This window comes from Macaca fascicularis, chromosome 3 (assembly GCF_037993035.2).
Source record: "Macaca fascicularis isolate 582-1 chromosome 3, T2T-MFA8v1.1".
Lineage (NCBI taxonomy): Eukaryota > Metazoa > Chordata > Mammalia > Primates > Cercopithecidae > Macaca > Macaca fascicularis.
Window position 1 is genome coordinate 177,530,001 of NC_088377.1, and position 23,051 is coordinate 177,553,051.

At 42.7% G+C, this 23,051-nt stretch overlaps 1 long non-coding RNA gene across 3 annotated transcripts in view; it reads left to right on the plus strand.

The window, feature by feature from the left end:
* The window catches only part of LOC141409935 (uncharacterized), a 250,137-nt gene that overhangs the window by 173,703 nt on the left and 53,383 nt on the right, over positions 1-23,051 (plus strand). The gene's annotated exons all lie outside the window — the stretch shown is intronic.

Consider the following 23,051-nt stretch of genomic DNA (forward strand, 5'->3'; position numbering starts at 1 on the left):
CTTATGCCTGTGTGTCCTCATAGCTTAGCTCCCACATATCAGTGAGAACATACGATGTTTGGTTTTCCATTCCTGAGTTACTTCACTTAGAATAATAGTCTCCTGTCTCATACAGGTCACTGTAAATGTTGTTAATTCTTTCCTTTTTATGACTGTGTAGTATTCCATTGTGCATATATATACCACAGTTTCTTTATCCACTCATTGATTGATGGGCATTTGGGTTGGTTCTACAATTTTGCGATTGTAAATCATGTTGCTATAAACATGTGTGTACAAGTATCTCTTTTAGATAATGACTTCTTTTCCTCTGGGTAGATACCCAGTAGTGGGATTGCTGGATCAAATGGTAGTTCTATTTTTAGTTCTTTAAGGAGTCTCCACACTGTTTCCCATAGTGGCTGTACTAGTTTACATTCCCACCAGCAGTGCAGAAGTGTTCCCTGATTGCTGCATCCACGCCAACATCTACTGTTTTTTGTTTGTTTGATTATGGCCATTCTTGCAGGAGTAAGGTAGCATCGCATTGTGGTTTTGATTTGCATTTCCCTGATCATGAGCGATGTTGAGCGTTTTTTCATGTTTGTGGGTCATTTGTATGAGAATTGTCTATTCATGTCCTTAGCCTACTTTTTTGATGGGATTGCTTGTTTTTTTCTTACTGATTTCAGTTTGTTGTGGATTCTGGATATTAGTCGTTTGTCAGATGTATAGATTGTGAAGATTTTCTCCCACTCTGTCGTGGGTTGTCTGTTTACTGTGCTGACTGTTCCTTTACTAAAGAGCTCTTTAGTTTAATTAGGTCCCAGTTGTTTATCTTTGTTTTTATTTTTATACAATTGGCAGCACAGTAGGCTGTTTATACCAGTATCACCACAAACTCGTGAATAATGCATTGCACTTTGCTGTTAGAACAGCTACAGTGTCACTAGGCGATAAGAAATCTTTAGTTTCATTATAATCTTATGAGACTACCATCATATATGAGGTCTGTCATTGACTGAAATGTTATGTGGTGCATGACTACTATGATCTAAAATTAACAATACTTAAATACTATGATATAAAGTCAATATATTTTATGTTATATGGTAAGGGAATAAGAGGAAAAAAGAGATACACAAACACAAATGGATTCACAGCAACATGTGGAGGAAACGCATGACAATTACAGGCCTCACTCTGTAACTTGTCACGTAGTCATAGCTGGTATTTATAACTACTTTCTTCCTCTGCCCACTCTATATTCCCTTTGTGTTTGGCAAGCACTTCAGCTGGCTGTGGTTCTTTACCTGGTGGAGTGACCCAAATCCTCATTCCTGAAGAGTCTGGCCATTTGCAGTCCTGCCTGGATTGGGATTTCCATAGACCTAATCACAGGGCATGATAATACTAAGAGATGCCCTAAGGGGTCTCCTGTATTCCAGCCACACTCTTCCTTACCTCAGTTGTGGAGCAGTAGTCCGATTTCCCCTTGGTAGTCGGGGCAATCACCCCTGGCAGCACTGTAACTCCTATAACTCCCTTTTTTTGCCTGTTGATTCAGAGGCATGAGGAGCCCAAAGTGTCTGGGCAGCAGTCTTAACTTCCAGGTCAGTGGAATCATTGTGTGTCTCCTGGTGGAAGAATTCCTCCCTCTGGAAATGAGATCTCTGGGCCAACAGAGCATAAAATCTGGGAATAGAAGGCAAAACTTTTGCCAGTGAGTCACTAGGAGTGATATTTAATAGTGCCACTCCAATTTCTACCTCTTGATTTATGGACCCATGAATCCTGGTGTAAGAGATGGGAAAAACCAAGGGCGTTTGCTACTCTTACACTCAACATAGAACACTTCTATGACCAGATGTGTGTTTTTTTCCCACCCAATGCAATTCTTCAACTCTCTGGATACCAGTTGGGTGTCCTATAATTCAATAAATTTTGACTCTGCCTACATGTAGTTAGAGTCAGATCCCACAGGTTAAGAGCTCAGTCCTACAGGCCTGTACCCCCTTTAGATGTCAATTACAAGGAGTAGATTGTCACGTATCACCTATACTTGTGACTAACGAGCTATAAGTTGGGTTTTCCACCACCCCTTTCTTGGGTTTGCTTAATTTGCTAGGAAGGCTCTTAGAAGTTAGGAAAACATATTTCCCAGTTTATTATATTAATAAAGAATTTGTAAAAGGATACAGATGAAAGCCAGATGAACAGATACATAGCCTGAGGTCTGGAAGGGTCCTGAGCTCCTGAAGGACCAGGGGCTTCTGTCTCTGTAGAATTGGGGTGCACACCCATATGGATGTGGTAGGCATCCCGGAAGCTCTCAGAACTCCATAGCTTAGGGGTTTTTATGGGGCTCTATCATGTAGGTGTGACAATTATTAAAATCATTTCCAGCTCCTCTTCCTTCTCTGGAGAACAGGGGGATGAGGCTGAAAGTTCCAAGTTTCTAATCATGGCTTGGTCTTCCTGGGAAGCTGCCCCCATCCAAAAGCCCCACCAAGAGTCACCTCATTTGAACCAGAGATGCTCCAGTTACTCCTATTGATCCATATTCCTGACGCACAGCTCCTAAATACTGCCTATACCTCAACCTGGAGGTATTAAGGATCTCTGTGTCAGGAATGGGGATCGAAGATCGAATACAAAATATCCTCCTAGCATCCCTAGCTGCAAGGTTTTAGGAGATCTATGCATACATTTCTTTTTCTTTTTCTTTGCTTTTCTTTCTCTTTGAGACAGGGTCTGCTCTGTCATCCAGTCTAGAGTACAGTGGTGTGACCGTGGCTCATTGAAGCCTTGATCTCCTGGGCTCAAGCCATCCTCCCACTTCAGCCTCCCAAGTAGCTGGGACTACAAGCACATGCCACCATGCCTAGCTAATTTTTTTATTCTTGTGTAGAGATGGGGTCTCACCATGTTGCCCAGGCCGACCTCAAACTCCTGAACTGAAGTGATCCTCCTCCCTTGGCCTCCAAAATTGCTGGAATTACAGGCATGAGCCACTGTGCCTGGCCTATATTTCTTCTTATTTCACATCTGGCTTTAGAAGAAACAGCACCATGTATTATATTTGATGCTGATTCGCCAAGCATCCCCATTTGCCTGCACTGAAGAGTTTCCCAGGACATGAGCGTTTCCGTGCTAAAACTAGGACAGTTCCATGCAAACTAGAATGAAGGAGCTCTTTTAAAATTTGACTGGAGATAAATCAAAAGTGGCTCAGGATTTCAATTAACAACTGTGGCTTGGTATAGACCACTTTACTTCTCCCATTGGTCTCTAATAACCAAGTGTAGTTGCTGTTGTTCTTTTAAAAATACTTTTTATTTTATATTTTAAAAAAAGAGTTAATATGTGATACAAAGTTAAAATGTCTTAAAGGGATATGTTGATAAGAAAGTCTTTCTTCAGTCTTGGCCTCCGCCAGTTTTTTTTCTTTGGATGGAAACTGTAACCAGTTTCTCTGAATGTCTTTTCAAAGATATTTTATGCATGTTTAAGTATATAAATTTATTATTTAAAATATACACATGGTTGCATACTATACACAGTGTTCTTCTCCTTGCTTTTTTTCTCTTAACAGTGTGTCTTTGAGGTTGTTCAACAATAGGTAATAAAGAGCTGCCATTTTTCTAAGTGGTTTAATAGTATTCATTTGCCAGATTTATTGTCATTTATACATTTGGAAAGCACCTACTAACAGACTTAGAGTTTGCCTCTAATTCAGTGTTGTTATTAACACAAACTATGCTGTAATGAATCTTTGAGCATCTGAGTCAAAGGGAATGTGCATTTAAATCTGTGAGATTTAATGTCAAATTGCCGCCCATACAGTCTGTGACAATTTACACTCCTACTGGCTGTATAGAAAAGCTGTATGTCCCCACAGCCTCAGTGGACATACACTGTCTTACTCAGCCAAGGTCAAGACTCGGTCAAGCAAATCCTTGTTTTTGCTAGTAAATCGGATCTTCTCCCATTTTACTTCCTCACTGGTCTCTACCAAGGCAAAACGAATCCTCTAGCCAAAGCCATTTCCTGCCTTTAGGCTGCCTTTGCTGAGTCAGCTCATTAGCCTTAATTGTCTTCAAAATGATCCTCAGCTGTGTCATTCTTTCAAGACCTGCAGAGTTATGGGAAATGCTGTCAAAGCCAGGGGTGTGTCTGTAGGGATAGAGTGAGGTCTGCGCAACCAGTAGCCAGAGTTGACAAATGGAGAATAAATCAGCATTTTGGGGGCTCTGAAAATAGGTCAGTCCACTCACAGTGAGGAGTTGGAGAGCTTCATGCCAGGGACACACTAGAATTTAGACTTCGTGCTTTTTAATATCCATAGTGATAGTACTTGGGAGTGCACAGGATATCTTTTTTTTTGTTGTTAATTTAAGTTCTGGGGTACACGTGCAGAATGTGCAGTTTAGTTACATAGTTATACACGGGGAGTGCACAGGATATCTTTGTGGGGCAGTGAGATTGCCTGATCCAAATCTCCACCATCCATACCTCCCACCTCCAAATGCTTTGTTTACATGGAGAAGGAGATGTGACTCTCTCTCTCTCTCCCCGGGTCTCCTCCATCCACCAGTGGTGCTGGAGTCAGCTCATACAGCATGCGAGAGATGATAAGTTTTCAGGAATTTTCCAAGCTGTTTGTTAAATATAGCCATTATAAAAATTAGAGAAATTTACAATTAAATATATTTATTACAAAGGTCATAAATACTCAAAACACATTTCTGCCTAATTATTTCCCTACATTTTATTTCTGCTTTAGAGGATTTTTACATCTCTTGTGTCTATATAGTGGAAATGCTATACAGTGTTGTGCTATGGTGTACCTCTTCTCAACTATGTGGTTGGTGACTTCACGCTGGTGGCTTGAAATTGACCATGGTAGGAGTACGTGCACCTCAGAATTGGCAAATACTATAAATCAGTGCTTGATTTATTGTTTTGTTGGCCATCTAGACTTAAGCAAGTAAAGGGGAAAATGTGAATTATTCAGATTAAACTTAAAAATCTGTCATGACCAGTGCTGAAGCTGAAAGAAAATTCAATTCAGTGAACATAATTTGTACAAGAGTGGGGTTATCACTGTAACTGGATCCTTGGGGTGCTGCTTTGCCAGCCAGAAACCTCTGCTGCCAGTGGCGCCTTTGCCTGAGTTTTGCTCTGGCCTGATGGGTGCGTAACACCTGCTCAGCCTGGCAGGCTGTGCTCAGCTCATGCTATTGGCTTGGATCCTGCACCTGCCAAGGGTGAGCCAGGCAGGAGCAGTGAGGGGTGTGTGAGTGAGCATGGCGTCTGGACACTGCACACAGCCAGACATGCCGCTGCAGTGGGGCAGGCAGCTCCAGGTACTGGCACGGGCACCAGCTCCCTGCAAGGCTGCAGCTAGACTAGGCATACTTTAAGCAACTTCCATAGCTGACACCAGGGAATGTGGTGGCACCTGGAAGCTTGGAGATGACAGGAACCACAGAGCCCTGAAAAGAGTGTCACAGTCCTGGCTCAGGGATCTCCTAGGTCTGGGCTCCCTGAAGGGCTGCAGCTCTTCTCTCCTTTTCTCTTCTCTCCTTCTTGTCACCTACAAAGTGGTGAGCAAAGGGCATGTTTCAGCCCTGTCTGTGTTACAGCTCTTTTAGCTCTGCCATTAGATGGGTCCTGAGTTCTTGTCCTGTGTCCAGGAAGAATGAGGTACGTGGAAAAGTGGAGGGTGAGCAAGATGAAGAGGAGATTTATTGAATAATAGAACAGCTCAGAGGAGACCCACAGTGGGTAGCTCCTCTCCCTATCCAGGGTGTCCCAGTGAGTGGTCAGCTCTCAGCAGAGAGGGTAGCTCCTCTCTGCAGGTGGTTATCCATCATCTCTCTGTCCTCTCCTTGAGTCTGGCTGAGTCGGAGGTTTTTATGGGCCTCAGAAGGGAGGAAGTGCATGCTGATTGCTTCATGGGTGGCCATAGGCGGGCCCTGGGAAAAGCACCACAAGTTCCCCTCTTATTTGTGACTGGCAGCCCAGCCCCCAGACTTCAGGCCCTCCTTGGCTTGAAAGTGGGTCTTCACCAGGGACCCACGCCCTTCCACCCAGGAGCCTGTCTGCCTCCTGCCACTGTTCATGGCATCCAGGCTGTTCATGCCAAGGGGCACCTATAGGCCAGAGCCCAGCTGTCCTCAGCTCCCCCTCAGCCTCCCTCCCATGCTTATTGGTGCCTAAAGTCCAGAGGGGGCTTCAGTGGCAAGGGGGTGGTGTGTCAGTGTTGCCCTGAGCATGTGCACACCCAGCTGGGCTGCTATAGCACCTGGGCTTGGTCCCTACTTTGCTTTGAGATAGGAGTGGGTGCTGACAGTGGAGAGAAGCCAGGCAGTGGGAGCAGGAACTTTTGAGCCTGTAGGGGGCAGGAGGACCTTCCTAGGTCCCCAAGAGTGCAGAGATGCCTGGGTCTGCAGTCATGGCAGGGTGGCTGCAGCTGCACCTGGGGAGCTCCTGCCTTGCCAACTTGGAAGGGGTGAGGCTCCCACTTTTCCCTGGCTCCTGCCAGCTCATGGAGCATGCAGCCCTGGCTATACCTCCTTGCAGCCTGGGTTGGGGGTTCCAGGTCCTCGCTGGGCCTGGACCAGCATCCAGGTCAGAGGTGATGCGGCTGTGAGTTCTTCCTGTGGCCCTGGTGCTCAGGGGTGGCCTGGGGCTCCCCTTTGCCTGGCTTGTGGCCCTGCCTGCCCCAGAGGGGCACCTCTGGGAGTGGATCTCAGGCCCCAGACCTGGTCATTGGGAGCATCAGGCTCAGCGGTCACCTCAATGAGGGGCGGATCCTGGGGACATGGCCTCAGGTGGACCCATGCAGAACCTCTTCCTGAGGTGCAGGGACTTGGCACTGTCCGTGGGGTGGGTGTGGTGGCCATGTCACTGGCCAGGTCCTCAAAGCGGGCACCTCTCCCACTTTCCACCCTGGGCCCCTGAAGTGTGGCCTCAGCTCCACATTTCAGGTTTGGTTCCATGCTCCATGTGCAAGCATGGCACTGCCCTGGGCCCAACTCTGCCTCGGGGCTCCTCTCTGCCAGCTCCTCTGTGCCTGATTGACTGCTCTCCCACTGGTGGGTGGCTCAGCCTGGCCCCATGGCAGCAGCTCCCAGGGGCAGGTTCCCAGGGTGGTGGGTTCACGGAGACTCCCTGGGACGGGCTCTGGGGACTGCCCACCTTGCCATCTGCACCTGAGGACCCATGGCCTGCTCCTGTACCCCACTGCAGCCGGCGTCATGGCAATGGCTGCTTCAGACAGACTGCCACTGCCATCATTAGTACCTCTCATCAGATGTAAAGAGTTAACCGTGAGATGCAACTCCATTTGTCAAATCATGGTTAAATTGCAGCCATTGTTTAGTAAAAGATACAAGTCTTCAGCAAAAATCAATGAAAGCATTCTGGGAGAATCAATTGATTCTATGGGATCTCCAGTAAAGATTATCATGTATTTTATTATTATTTATAAATTGTGTCACACATCCCTTATATCAGTAAATGTATAATCTACAAAGAGATGGGCTTACCTTCACTTTTTTTTCCTTTGAGAGCTGGTTGTTAATTTTTTTTAAAAAAATTTTTGTATAGAGATGGGGTCTTCCTATGTTTCCCAGGCTGTTCTCGAACTCCTGGGCTCAAGGGATCTGCCTACCTCAGCCTCCCAAAGTACTGGGATTCCAGGTATAAGTCACCACACCCAGCCTGGTTGTTAAGTGTTGATGAGCACACTACTGTCTCCAGTTTCAGAATTCTGTGACTATGTATTGATTTAATGCTATTTTCTCAAAATAAATGATGCCATTTTCATTAGTCCACACCGTATGCAGTGAGGTTGAGAGGTGGTGAAGAGGATGAGTTTACCTAACCACTGTGTGGCACTTTGATTATGACTAGCGCTGAGGAGCTGGCTAGCTTGGGACCAGGCCTTTTCTTCTGAAACTTCCTTCTGTTCAATGGCTAGAAGTTTTTAGCACTTTTCTAATTCAGGAGTTGGAAGCCCTTCTAAATTAACAAGCCAAGTTCTCATTTATTCACTAAGGTAGCATGTACCAGGCATCCATTTTAACTTGTAAAAGTTATCCAGGTTATGGCCAAAGTCACCATATAGAATTATTTTATTAAGATAAAGGCCATTGAAACATAAAACCAAATTATGCGATTTTTTTTTTTTTTTTTTGAAACAGAGTTTTGCTCTATCAGCCAGGCTGGAGTGCAGTGGCATGATCCTGGCTCATGGCAACCTCCGCCTCCCAGGCTCAAGAGATCCTCCCACCTCAGCCTCCCTAGTAGCTGGTATTCCAGGCGTGCACTACCACATCTGGTTAATTTTTATATTTTTCTGTAGAGACAGGATTTCACTATTTTCTTCAGGCTGGTCTCAAACTCCTGAGCTCAAGTGATCCACCCACTTCAGCCTGCCAAAATTCTGGGATTACAAGCACTAGCCACCGCACCTGGCTATGTGATTTTTTTTTTAACTTCTGACATGGACTTGATATTTTTATTTTACTCCTCCCCTGCAGGGAGATTCACACCTTGCATTTTGTGATTCCAGCAGTAGAGCACATTCCTTGTAACAATGCCCCAAGCCACTGCTCCAGGGACCCAGAAAATCTGTGTTGGTACCCAAAGGCCAGGGTATCCTAGAGATATATGTCAGGGGTCAGGAATGTGGGTTTGTGATGCTTTTTTGACTTGGTGTGTCACCTAGAATTCTTCTAGGCAAACAACAGATACTACCTCTGCTTATATAAATAGTAAGGAGATTTATTGAATGGAGAATAACTAGATCAAGGAAACCCTAGGAAGGTATCTTAGCTTAGGCTGCTGTAACGAAATATCATAGACTGGGTGGCTTAAACAACAGATATTTATTTCTTAAAGTTCTGGAGGCTGGGAAGTCCAAGATCCAGGTGCTGTCAGATTTGGTCCTTGGCGAAGGCTCTCTTCCTGGTCTGTAGATAGCTGCCTTGTCACTGTGTGCTCATACGACCTTTCCTTGGTGTGTGCTTGTAGAGAGGAGAGAAGAGGGGAGGAGAGAGGAAGATAGAGGCTCTCCATCTTCCTCTTCTCATAAGGCACTAATCCCATCCTGAAGGCCTGTATTATTAGTCTGTTTTCATGCTGCTGATAAAGACATACCTGAGACTGGGTGATTTATAAAGAAAAAGTGGTTTAATGGATTCACAGGTCCACGTGGCTGGGAAGGCCTCACAATCAAGGCAGAAGGTGAAAGACATGTCTTACATGGTGGCAGGCAAGACATAGAATGAGAACCAAGTGAAAGAGGTTTCTTCTTATAAAACCATCAGATCTCGTGAGATTTATTCACTACCATGAGAACAGTATGGGGGAACCACCCTCCTGATTCAATGATCTACCACTGGGTCCCTCCCACAACGTGGGAATTATGGGAGCTACAATTTAAGATGAGATTTGGGTGGAGACACAGCGAAACCATATCAGGGCCCCACCTTCATGCCCTAATCTATTACCTTTCAAATGCCCCACCTCCAAATACTATCATATGAGGGATTAGGGCTCCAACATATGAATTTGGGGGGAACACAAACATTCAGTCCATAACAGAAGGCCATAGAACCAGGTTTGGAAATCAGGCATGAACAAGAAACTAGGCATCAGCTAGGACTACAACCCAAATCACATTAAAAAAAAAAAAAAAAAACAGCCTGGCGAGGCCCCTACAATTGCTCTTGCCATTGCTGGACACTGGATACCTCTGCTTGTACCACCTCTGCTGCTGGCCCAGGGCATGGGATGTCCCCACCCCTAGACATTCAAAACTGCTGCCATGGCTGCTGTCGTGATACTGTAGGGATGCTCTGCCTCTTTTCTTTGTGTGTAAAGGCCTGAAGGACTTTCCTAAGGCCTGATTGTCCAGGATGCATGAGTCTCAACCCTTTGCCTGGGCATAGCTGCAAGGGAGGCTGGGGAAAAGACTATTTGGCTTTTTTCAGGATCTCTAGTGGGAAGAGATCTGTGTTCTACTTAGGAGCACAGGGAAATGTGCTCCAGTGGGATTCAATTGCTGAGTAGCCACAAAAGAAATAATGTCCATGACATTTGGTCACATGTACTGCAGATTTATATGCTCTCATGTGCCACAGCTCCCTGTGGGAACTTTCTGGTTGTCTTTAGCTCCATGGGACCACTACTCACTGGGCCTTCATCCTGTTCTCTATTCAAGATGCTCTCGAACCCCCTTCTCTTCTGTGGGGGTGAGTCTGGAAAAGATGCCGGTATGACCTTGTTCCTGTTGTATGCCCCCAGCCCAGGGATCCCCCAAGGCATGCTGGATCATGGTGTTTCTCCTGCCATGTGGCTCAGATCTCTCCTTATTCAGCAAGCAAAAGGGTGTAAGAAACAGGGCTGGGTCCTTACATCTTTGTGCTTCCTGTGGCGTCTCCACCACTGCAGCATAAGTCCAGTGCTAAGACCTTATGTGTCATAAGGAGGCAAGATCTCTTCTTTGTGTTTCATGCAGAAAAGTGCCTCGTAATGACTTTTGGTTAGAAAGTGTCAAAATAAAATGTCATATTTGTTTGGTGCTATAGAGTTTTCAAACATTTCTGCAATAATTAGCTCATTTTACTGTCGTAGCCATCCTCTAGTTATTATTTCCATCGTGGAGATCAGGCTGGTGAGACCTAAAGGGCCTGAGGTTGCACAATTGCCAACAGGCAGGGCTGAACTTGGCCCCAGTTTTTCTTATATCTCACTTGATGCTCCACGGATGGTAACACAGTGTTGTGAGGCTTCTAATGGCAATATCATGTGCAGCTATAGAGAGGCCAGTCACTCAAGACCCAGTGTCCTTGCTTGACAGTGGTACCTTCCATGGAGTCTGCAGGGCTCTGAAGGCCCCTCTGTGCTAGTTGGCACCCTGTCCAGAGCTCTGTCCTGGCCCCTGAGACAGCACGTATGAGCCAAATTCCCCCTTCAGGTGGAGGGAAGCTCTCAGCCAGAGCAGTGTCCTGGGTCTCCCCAGCCCCCTTCTTGCCTGCGGGGCTCACTCACTCAGCTCAGGAGGCTCTTCCTCTCCTGCTGCTTAATGGAATCTCTCAGAGGCAGGCCAGAGCGGCTGGTGAAGTGGCCACACAGTCCTCTAAGAGGAGCCCAATGGGTGGAATTCACGACAACCCCAAGCCCTGAGGTTTAGAAGACAAATGACTTCTGTTTCAGACAAACGGGAGTGTCAAGTTATTCCAGTCTGATGAGATTACAGCTCAGGGGATCATGAGGAATCAATTCCTCTAGCAGAGGGGAAAAAAAACAAAAAACAAACAAAAAACAAACAGCTGGCCCGGGAGCTCTCAGGGCCTCCTGCTGAAGGTAATGTGGGGGTCACAGGCTGAAAGGGTTCAGGTGAGGATGGGATTAGAGCAAGAGGGAGCTGGCATATAAAACAAGCCTAGAAAATAGGAAGCCACGAGCCCAGGGAACGTCAGGAAAGTTTGCAAGCAGAAGCATGACTTTGACTATCCAGCGATGCCAGCTTCTGGGTCTCTCTCCTCTGCAGAGACACAACAGAGGAGAGATAAGAGTCTAAAAGAAATGTAAATGAGGTGGGGCTGTCAAAGGAAAGAACATGGAAAGAGAGGAACACAAGGAGATGGGGGAGAGCGAGACACTTGCCTCAGGCCCAGAATGTAATGGGGCACCCACAATCTTGGAAATCAAGATACATAACATTTTAAAGCACTATTTATAAAACCCAAAATTAATGCAAAATAATCTATGGTGAGCAAAATGCCCAACATTTTAAAGAAAGACAGCATCAGTAACAGTGATGAATTGAACCATATTGGAACCTGAGGCAACAAGAAAAATCAATAATATTGATCCTGTCTTTCTTCAAAATGTTGGCATTTTGTTATCATGATTGTTTTGCATTCGTTTTGACTTTTAAAAAATATTGAATTAGAGTATCAATCATCTTGATGGCTGAGTTTTTTGGTGCCGTCTTAAAGTTTGTGTCTAAGGCAAAAACCTTGCCTCAGCCTAGTCCCAGCCCTGATGCATAATAGTCCTTTATACCCTGTGGCTCATCCTGGCCACAGTGCAGAATGGAGCTGCAAAACACTTTTCCAGAACCACAGGAAGACCCCTCGGCAGGCCTTTGATTTAGTGTTTGTCCTTATTTGGGGTTGTTTTTCCATTTGTTAGACCAGCCGACACAGAGTCCCCTGAGTGCAGTGTGACACTGGCACAGATCTGTGAAGGAGCTGCTGGCATTGGCATTTGATCTGTGACAAAGAGATACCATCCCGATCAATGGGATGCTAATTGTTCTGAGCAGGAATTGCACCTGTCGGCACTCTTGATCTTAAATTTCATTAGCAGTACTTAATTCTACCCAGTCCCCTTCGTTTTCTTAGCAAATGAGTTTCTTTTCCATAAAGCAAACTGTCTTAGTTTATTTATGCCACTATAACAGAATACCCAAGACTGGGTAATTTAAAATGAGCAGAAATTTATTGGGTCATCATTCTGGAGGCTGGGAAGCCCAAGATCAAAGGGCCAGCATCTGCCAAGGACCTTCTTGCTGCATCATCCCATGGAGGAAGGCAGATGGCAGAAAGGCTAAGAGGGCAAGAGAGAGAGATGAAAGGGGACTGAAGTCTTTTTCTTTTTTTTTTTTTTGAGACGGAGTTTCGTTCTTGTCACCTAGGCTGGAGTGCAGTGACGTGATCTCAGCTCACTGCAATCTCCACCTCCTGGATTCAAGCGATTCTCCTGCCTCAGCCTCCTGAGTAGCTGGGATTACAGGTACCCACCACCATGTCCGGCTAATTTTTTATATTTTTAGTAGAGAAAGGGTTTTGCCATGCTGGCCAGGCTGGTCTTGAACTCCTGACCTCAGGTGATCCGCCCACCTTGGCCTCCTAAAGTGCTGGGATTACAGGCATGAGCCACCGTGCCCGGCCTGGACTCACCTTTTTATAATGAATGCACTCCCACAAAAATAGCATTAATTCCTTCATGAAGGTGGAGCCTTCATGGCCTAATCACCTCTCATTAGGCCCCACCTCCCCACACTGTTGCACTGGGGATTAGGCATTGTATACTTCTTGGAGGACTCAGTCAAACCATAGCACAAGCTTACACGATCTTGGTAACTGTCTCCGATCCTTATTTTGTTTTGTTTTGTTTTGTTTTGTTTTGTTGTTATCATCAGTAAGAAGAAAAGTGGCCCCAGCCTTGGAGTAAAATGTGAACTGCATTCTGATACAATAACTTTGGACAGCTTGAGCACATTCTGGAATTGCAGAAATGACCTCATCTGAGAACCAAAGCAGTTCTTCTCTATTTGTTGATCAAGAGAGGAAAGTGAAAGTGCCACCGATGCCCATGGCGATCACCAAGCACCCTCTGGGCTCAGAAGGTGCCTTTGAGGACAGACACCTTTGGGAGGCCCCAGACAGGTGCTCACCATTTACTTCTTGGGAGTTCTCCTGACAGAGCAAATCACTTGTTAGTTTTTTAGATAAAGTGTGGGATTCCCAGGTTGTAATTTTCCATTCCCATTTTGGAAAGTCTCTTATCCTTGCAGTGAAGCTCTGTGCTCCAAGGTTGGCAACTAGTCTCCTTTGTTCTTATGCTGGTCCTAGGCCATAGCAGCTTTCTGTTTGTTCCTCATCTCACCCCAGGGACTTCCTGTTCTTTTTTCACTTGGTTGGAAACTGGCTAGGAACTAGAAGTGGAGCACAGTATGACATTTTACCATTGACTTGAGGATGGGTGACCCACTTAGCTTTTTGCTTCAGTTTTTTCAATGGCTCAATATTAACATCCGACTTCCCACTACCTTTAGTTTCTATTAAGAAGAATGCCTTGGCCGGGTGTGGTGGCTCACGCCTGTAATCCCAGCACTTTGGGAGGCTGAGGAGGGCGGATCATGAGGTCGGGAGATGGAGACCATCCTGGCTAACACGATGAAACCCCATCTCCACTAAAAATACAAAAAATTAGCCGGGCGTGGTGGCAGGTGCCTGTAGTCTCAGCTACTCGGGAGGCTGAGGCAGGAGAATGGTATGAACCTGGCAGGCGGAGCTTGCAGTGAGCTGAGATCGTCCCACTGCACTCCAGCCTGGGCGACAGAGCGAGACTCTGTCTCCAAAAAAAAAAAAAAAAAAAAAAGAATGCCTTTAGTGTGAGAAGATATGTTGATTAAACATAAAACTGTATGGATGCATGGCTGCTGATATTCTACAAATAATTCTGGGAATCCTACTATGTGCCAGGCATCATTCTAGGCACAGAGGGCATAAGGATTGCTACAACATGGTTAGGGTACAGTTGGAGACACAGACAAGTCAGAGGCTTTGATGAAAGTATTCATTTAGTACAGCACCTGGTACAAATGGCAGTCATTGTTTCTACCCTCTTTCCATCTCCCTGCCTCCCCCTCCTCCTCAGCATCACCATGCACTGTCCTGGGCCTTGGGGATACAAAGATGAAGAAGCTATAATTCCTTTCCTCAATTTGCTAAAAATCTAGAGGGCAAGTAGACATGTTAACTTACAATTTGTGTGAATGAGATAAAAGCTATCACACCCATCTGTCTCAGTTATTCCTCACAACAACCTGTGAGGTGTGGGGTGCTGTTCACATTTTGCAGATTAGGAAACAAAGGCTCAGAACACTCACAGGACATCATTCAGATATGCAACCTGTAAAGCAAAGTCAAGATTTAAAGGTATCCTGATGCCAAAGTCTGGGCTGTTCTGTCTTATAAAGATGTTGAGCAGCATTTGTCAAATGAATATTCTTTCATGGGATGCATTCTAAATGCCCAGAACAGGTAGAGGAAGGGGCACAAGAGATGCTTAAAAGATTTTAAAAGAATTTCTACATTCCTGTAATCCATACATATAGAGGAAAAGAGAAAGAGAAAACAGCATCCAAAAGCTATCTTCTGTGAATCAGTTAAGCAGAGAAAGACACAAACTCAATCAAGATTCAAACTTTTGCAAAACATTACGTTACCAGATGATGATTGATGGCTGAAAACTGTTTTCTTCTGTTGGGAGGGTTTGGCTGTACTGTCCTGAGTTACTGTGTATTCTATCTGTTGCCCAGGTTGGAGTGCAGTGGCTTGATCATAGCTCACTGCAGTGTTGAACTCCTGGATTCAAGCCATCTTCCTGCTTCAGCCTCACTAATAGCTGGGACTACAGGCATGTGCCACCATGCCTGGCTGTTTTCTTCTCCTCCTCCTCCTCCTTCTCCTCCTTCTCCTCCTTCTCTTCCTCTTCCTCCTCCTCCTCCTTCTTTTTCTTTTCTTTTTCTTTTTTTCTTTTTTGAGACGGAGTCTCACTCTGTTGCCATAGCTGGAGTGCAGAGGCACGATCTTGGCTCATTGCAACCTCCGCCTCCCGGGTTCAAGCAATTCTCTGCCTCAGCCTCCTGAGTAGCTGGAATTACAGGTGCCCACCACCACACCTGGCTAACTTTTGTATTTTTAGTAGAGATGGGGTTTTACCATGTTGGCCAGGCTGGTCTTGAACTCCTGACCTCATGATCCACCTGCCTCGGCCTCCCAAAGCGCTGGGATTACAGGCGTGAACCACCATGCCAGCCGGTTTCTTCTTTTAGTAGAGTTGAAGTCTCACTATGTTGCCCAGGTTGGTCTCAAACTCCTGGGCTCAAGTGATCCTCCCACCTTGGCCTCCCAAAGTTCTGGGATTACAGGTGTGAACCAATGTGTCTGGCCAATTCTTTTTTGTTCTTATATGAAGGAACAAATTTGGGTGAGTGATGGAGAAGCCGAGGTGGGAAGACAGCTGAGACAGGCAGGGCTGGTGGTTACTTTCAGTTCTTAGGAGTATTTGATGAAAACTTTACACCCTCTGGCTGTCAGGTCTATCTAAGGCCTCAAAATATACCTTAGCATATTCTAAAATGACAGGTTTTCTCCTAACATGAAAATTGCTTTTTTAAAAATTACAGGCCGGGCGCGGTGGCTCACACCTGTAATCCCAGCACTTTGGGAGGCTGAGGTGGCAGGTCACGAGGTCAGGAGATCAAGACCATCCCGGATAACACTATGAAACCCTATCTCTACTAAAAATACAAAAAAATTAGCTGGGCATGGTGACAGGCACCTGTAGTCCCAGCTATTTGGGAGGCTGAGGCAGGAGAATGGCGTGAAGTCGGGAAGAGGAGGTTGCAGCGAGCCGAGATCCTGCCACTGCACTCCAGCCTGGGTGACAGAGCGAGACTCCACTTCAAAAAAAAAAAAAAAAAAAAAAATATATATATATATATAAAAGTAGGAGGCCTGGTACAATGGTTCACACCTGTAATCCCAACGCTTTATGAAGCTGAGGTGGGAGGATCATTTGAGGCTAAAAGTTTGAGACAAGTCTGAGCAATGTAGTGAGACCCTGTCTCTAAAAAAAGGAAGGGGGAGAGAGAGAGGGTGGGGGAGGGAGAGAGAGTGGGGGAGAAGGGGAGGGAGGGGAGGGAGGGAGAAAGGAAGGAAGGAAGGAAGGAAAAAAAGGGAAACAAAGAAACAGGAGATATACCTAACATAAATGACGAGTTAATGGGTGCAGCACACCAACATGGCACACATATACAAAGAAATAAATAGCAAGAAAAAGATCATAAAAGTAATACATGTTCATTAAAAAAAAGACAAACAGAAAAGTGTGAAAGTAAATGAGCATCATTCGTTACTCCATCATGATATGCACACCCACATACACCCACACACATTATATTACAAAAATGAGATCATACTGGTAATAAATACCTCTTGGGTGCCTGCACAATTGTCTTATTTTGGGAACATCTCAATAATCAAAGTTGGATGGGTCTTCAGAATCAAGTTTATGTTGTTTGATGAGCCAAGAGTAATTGGTTTTGGTAGACATTTGATCCAGTCTAGACGAATCTAGATCAATTTTCCCCCAAAAATTGGAAATTTTTTTTCTGCTATGGTTACTGAAGCTATTCTGATTTCTTCCCTTTCTTCATTCTTAGTTATTTCATTTGTTCTTCAATGCTAATTCCAAGAAATAGCATAGTATCTTCCTAGTAAATCCATCTACCTTGCCTTGACTTTTCCCTCTTCCTTCTTTTTTCTGTTTATGCTAGCTAGAATCAATTCTTCTTGCTTACAACCTGAAGAAGCTTAATACATACAATATCATATTTATTGCTTCATAGCCTTCTCCCACTTAATAATACGTTCCCATGTCCATAGATGCAGAGACCCAGGTTCATGTCTAATGTTTGTGTAGCATTCCACTGTATGGATGTACCATATTTATAAAACTGGAAGAAAACAATTTTCAGCTCTTAATTCTGAAACCATTGTCTAGAAATTAAAAGCTCCTTTTTTTTGAAATTTATGGACAACCTTGCAGCAAATATTATTGTATATGCATCTCTTTGTACTTGTTTTATTATTCCTTATGACAAATTCTAGAAGTGAAATTAATAGATCAAGGAGTTTGTATATTTGAAAATTGTATGTCTATTACCAGATTATCTTCCAGAAAAATTGCACAAATTTATACTACCAATAATAGAGTGTGAGCAACCAACCTAGATATTATGGATCTTTCTGTTTATTGGCAATATGATGGAAGAGAACTAAAAAAAGGGCAATATATTTTTCGTTTTGTCTATAATATACTTCTGAAGAAGTTTCAAGAAGAACATACAGCTATGATGAAGGCAAAACTCACTCCGAATCCACTACCCATTTGAGCCAACTTCCCCTCACATATTTTTCTATGCATATATAGATAGAACATGTAATTTTAGGTAAATAAGAGTTTTTAAAGAAACAAAATACATTAGACACATTAGAAACACCCAGCGTAGATAATTATTCCCAACCCCTCTGTCCTTTTAGAGGTAGCCACTATCTTCAATGTGATGTTTATTATTTTAATGCGTGTTTCTATGCCATTATAATAGATGCGTAACCATGAATAACGTATACTTTTTTACCTATTTTAAAATTATGTGCTGTATCATATGGTAACTTGCTTTTTTTAAACTCAATATTACATTTTTAAGATCTATCAGTGTTGATAGATGAAGCTCTAGTTTATTCATTTTAACTGCCGTAGATTATTTTGTTGTTTTGACTTACTCCATGCTTTAAAATATACATTTTCTATTATCTATTGATAACTAGGAATTCTTTATATATTCTGGTTATTTGTGATTTAAGTATCTTCTTTCAGTGTACAGCTTATCAAATCACTGCACTTTTTCATTAATTTAATGCCTTTTAATCTTAATTGTTTATTTTGTGTGTCTTGTTTATCTCTAAATTCTAAAGACACAATATGATATTTTCTTCTGAAAGGTTTGAAGTTTTGTTTTTCACAGTTAGATTTTTAACTCAGCTGAAGTTGATTTTTGTAAACAGGATAAGGCGTAATTTGGACAACTAACTGTCCCAACTCCTATTGGTTAGTGAGTCTTCTCCTTCTGGATTGGTATAGCCATGACTCTCATATATCAAGGTCTGTGTCTGCATTTAACCTATTTTGCTCTATCAGTCTATGTTTCTTTCTCTGTGTTAATGCCATGCTGTCTTAATTGCTATAATTTTCTAAGTCTCTTATTTGATAAGATAAATCTCCCTAACTCTGTTCTTCAAACAATCCTAACTCTCCTGGCTCTTTGTATTTTCTTAAAAGTTTGAGAATCGATTTGTCAAATTTGGTTAAAAAACCTATTGTGATTTTGACTGAATTGTATTGGTTTGAATTGACATCTTTAAGATATTGAGTCTTCACATCAATGAACATGCTATATAACACTGTTTAATTAGGAGTTTCATGTTTGCTAACAATACATCATAGTCTTTCTCCCAGTAGGTTTTACACATATTTTGTTAGATTTCTCCTTGCCCCATCCCCTGAGAATCTTACCATTTTTAGGGCTGTTGTGTATGGAAACCTTTTTTGGTTGAATATTTTCTAATTTGTTATTTGTGTGTCTACCGAAAGGCTATTGATTTTTCTGTGTTGCTCTTGCATCCAACATCTTACGGAATTTTTAATTAAATAGAGTATATACAGATTATTTTTTATATTCTATGTGGATAATCCTAACATCTGCAAACAAAGATGGTTTTCTCTCCACTTTCAGTGCTTACTCCTCTTGTTTCTCTGAAGAACACTTTTTAAGAATGCTGTATTGGCCGGGCGCGGTGGCTCAAGCCTGTAATCCCAGCACTTCGGGAGGCCGAGACGGGCGGATCACGAGGTCAGGAGATCGAGACCATCCTGGCTAACATGGTGAAACGCCGTCTCTACTAAAACATACAAAAAACTAGCTGGGCGAGGTGGCGGGCGCCTGTAGTCCCAGCTACGTGGGAGGCTGAGGCAGGAGAATGGCGTGAACCCGGGAGGCGGAGCTTGCAGTGAGCTGAGATCCGGCCACTGCACTCCAGCCTGGTTGACAAAGCGAGACTCCGTCTCAAAAAAAAAAAAAAAAAAAAAAAAAAAAAAAAGAATGCTGTATTACATTAGAACCTACAGAAAATATTAAATGACAGAAATAATAATGGGATTATTGTGCTATTCCCGACTTTAATGGAAATGTTTCTAATATTTTACCACTAAGTATGATGTTTGCTGTAGGTTTTTTGTTGTGGTTTGAATTGTGCTCCCCCAAAAGATGTGTTGAAGTCCTAACTCTGGATACCTGTGAAGTGTCTTTATTTGGAAATACGGTCTTTGCAGATATAACCAAGTTAAGATTAGGCCATACTGGGTTAGGGTGGGTTCTGATCCAATAACGGGTGTCCTTATAAGAGAAAGATTTGGACACAGGCACACACACAAAGGAAGAACACCACATAACTATGGAGGCAAAGCTTGGAGTGATGCATCTACAAGCCAAGGAACCCCAAGAAGTGCTGGCAACCACTAGAAGGGAGGAAAGGGTGAGGAAGACTCCTCCCCTAGAGACCAGAGAAAGCTGGTTCTTCTGACACCTTGATTCAAACTTCTAGCTTTCAGAATTGTGAGACAATAAATTTCTGTTGTTTTAAGCCACCCAGTTTGTGGTAATTTGGCACAGTTGCCCTAAGAAATGAATACACTTTTGCTATGTACTTGATATTAAGGATATTTTCTTTTATTCCTAATTTGTAAAGGGACTTTATTTTTTCATAAATGTGTGCTAAATGCTATGCTTTTTTTTTTATCATATTGTTTTTTAATTAATCAGTGTTAAGTATATTTTATTATATAACTTCATTTTCTGATATTGGAATATTCTTTTATTACTAGGATAAACTGATAAATTTGGTAGTCTTTTGTTATTTTATGTTGACATTTATAAACTTCATTTTCTTTATATTTTTTTGTGCCAATATTTATAAATGAGTATGGCCTTTAATTTCTCACAATATTTTGGATCAAAACAATATAATAGATTTTTGTCTTTTTCTAGTCTCTGATACAACTTGTGTAAGACAGACATTATTTGTCCTCAAGGTGGGTAAACTTGCCTGTAAAACCACATGGGCCTGGGGTCTTTTTTTTTCTTTCAGGAATTGAGGGTGATGGGGAAACTTTTGGTTATTAAAGCAATTTATTTAATAATTATTGATTTTTGTCAGGATTTATCTTTATTCTCTCTTCTATTTTGTCTAAGATGAGGTTTTGCTCTGTTGCTCAGGCTGGAGTGTAGCGGTATGGTCATAGCTCACTGCAGCTTCCAACTCCTGGGCTCAAGCAATTTTCTTGCCTTAGCCTTCGATGTAGGTGGGACTATAAATGTGTGCCACCACTCCTGGCTAAGATTTATGTTTATTTAAAAAATTATTTTGAGACAGGGTCTTGCTCTGTTGCCCAGGCTGGAGTGCAGTGGCTCCCATCACGGCTCACTGCTGCCTTGACCTCCCAGGCTCAAGCAATCCTCCCACCTCAGCCTCCCAAGTAACTGGGACTCCAGGCATGCACCACCATGCCTGGCTAATTTTTCATTATTTGTAGAGATGGAGTCTCCCTATGTTGCCCAGGCTGGTCTCAAACTCCTGGGTTCAAGGGATCATCCTGCCTTGGCCTCGTGAAGTGCTGGGATTACAGGTGTGAGTCACTGAGTCTGGCCTATCTTTATTCTTGAGTCAATTTTTTTTTTTTTTTTTTTTTTTTTTCTTTTTTTTTTTTTTTTTTTTTTAATTTATTTATTATTATTATACTTTAAGTTGTAGGGTACATGTGCATAACGTGCAGGTTTGTTACATATGTATACTTGTGCCATGTTGCTGTGCTGCACCCATCAACTCGTCATTTACATCAGGTATAACTCCCAATGCAATCCCTCCCCCCTCCCCCCTCCCCATGATAGGCCCCGGTGTGTGATGTTCCCCTTCCTGAGTCCGAGTGATCTCATTGTTCAGTTCCCACCTATGAGTGAGAACATGCGGTGTTTGGTTTTCTGTTCTTGTGATAGTTTGCTAAGAATGATGGATTCCAGCTGCATCCAAGTCCCTACAAAGGACTCAAACTCATCCTTTTTTATGGCTGCATAGTAGCTTTTTTCTTTAGAAAATTATTTCATCCAGCCGGGCGCGGTGGCTCAAGCCTGTAATCCCAGCACTTTGGGAGGCTGAGACGGGCGGATCACAAGGTCAGGAGATCGAGACCATCCTGGCTAACACGGTGAAACCCCGTCTCTACTAAAAAATACAAAAAGCTAGCCGGGCGAGGTGGCGGGTGCCTGTAGTCCCAGCTACTCGGGAGGCTGAGGCAGGAGAATGGCGTGAACCCGGGAGGCGGAGCTTGCAGTGAGCTGAGATCCGGCCACTGCACTCCAGCCCGGGTGACAGAGCGAGACTCCGTCTCAAAAAAAAAAAAAGAAAATTATTTCATCCTACCCTTCAAATTTATTTGTATTAAAATTTATATAATATCTTATGATTTAAAAAATCTATACTCTAGCCTTAGTTTTGTGTGCTTTTTTTCTCTATTTTTGTTATTTTTCCCTATTTTTATTATTTTTTTTTAAAAACAGAATTTAAAAAAAACCATTTTTGATAGAGATTTTTATTATTTTAAAGAACCAGTTTTTAGATTGTTTATCTTCTCAGTTGTCTCTTTGTTTTCTATTTTAATATTCTCTGTTATTTACTTTCTTCTCTCATTCTTTTACTTGCTCTTTGAGTTAATTTTTAATTTTCAATCTTTTTCTTATTTGTTTCAAACTTGAATGTACTTAAGGTTCTAAATTGCTCTCTAGGTACAACCTACACTGCACTCAGAAATTTTCTATTTTAATATTCTCTGTTCTTATTTACTTTCTTCTCTCATTCTTTTACTAGCCCTTTGAGTTAATTTTTAATTTTCAATCTTTTTCTTATTTGCTTTGATCTTGCTGAATGTACTTAGAGTTCTAAATTGTTCTCTAAGTACAACCTACACTGCACTCAGAAATTTTAATACACAATATTTTCATTGTAGTTTATATAAAAAGATTTTATGATTTCATTGTTATGTCTTCAACATACGCATGATTTAAGAGTGCATTTTAAGCTTTCAAACATAGGAGCTGTTGTTTGTTAAAACTATCTTGGGCCTTAAAAGAAGTTTCAGCATATTTAAAAGGATTGAGATCATACAGAACATGGTCTCCAATCCAGCATAAATTAAGCAAAAAAACACAAAAAACAAAACAAAACACAAAACAACAACAACAACAGAAAAAAGGACTCAAAATCTCTTATGTTTGGAGATCAAGAATACTGTCACAAATAACTCATGTATCAAAGAAAATGACAATGAAAATTAAATACATATTGAACTGGATCATAATGAAAATATGACACATCAAAACTTGTAGGATGCAGTTTAAGGACTTAAAGATAAATTATCACATGAAAATGCACATATTCTAAAATAAGGGTGAAAATCAATACACTACTTAATCACCCTTCTCAAGATGTTTGGAAGCAGCAGTGGCAGCAACAAATAAGAATCTTCATTAAGGTGCCTACAGGGTCGTCTTCAATGAGGGTTTGTGTTTATTTCTGCTCGTT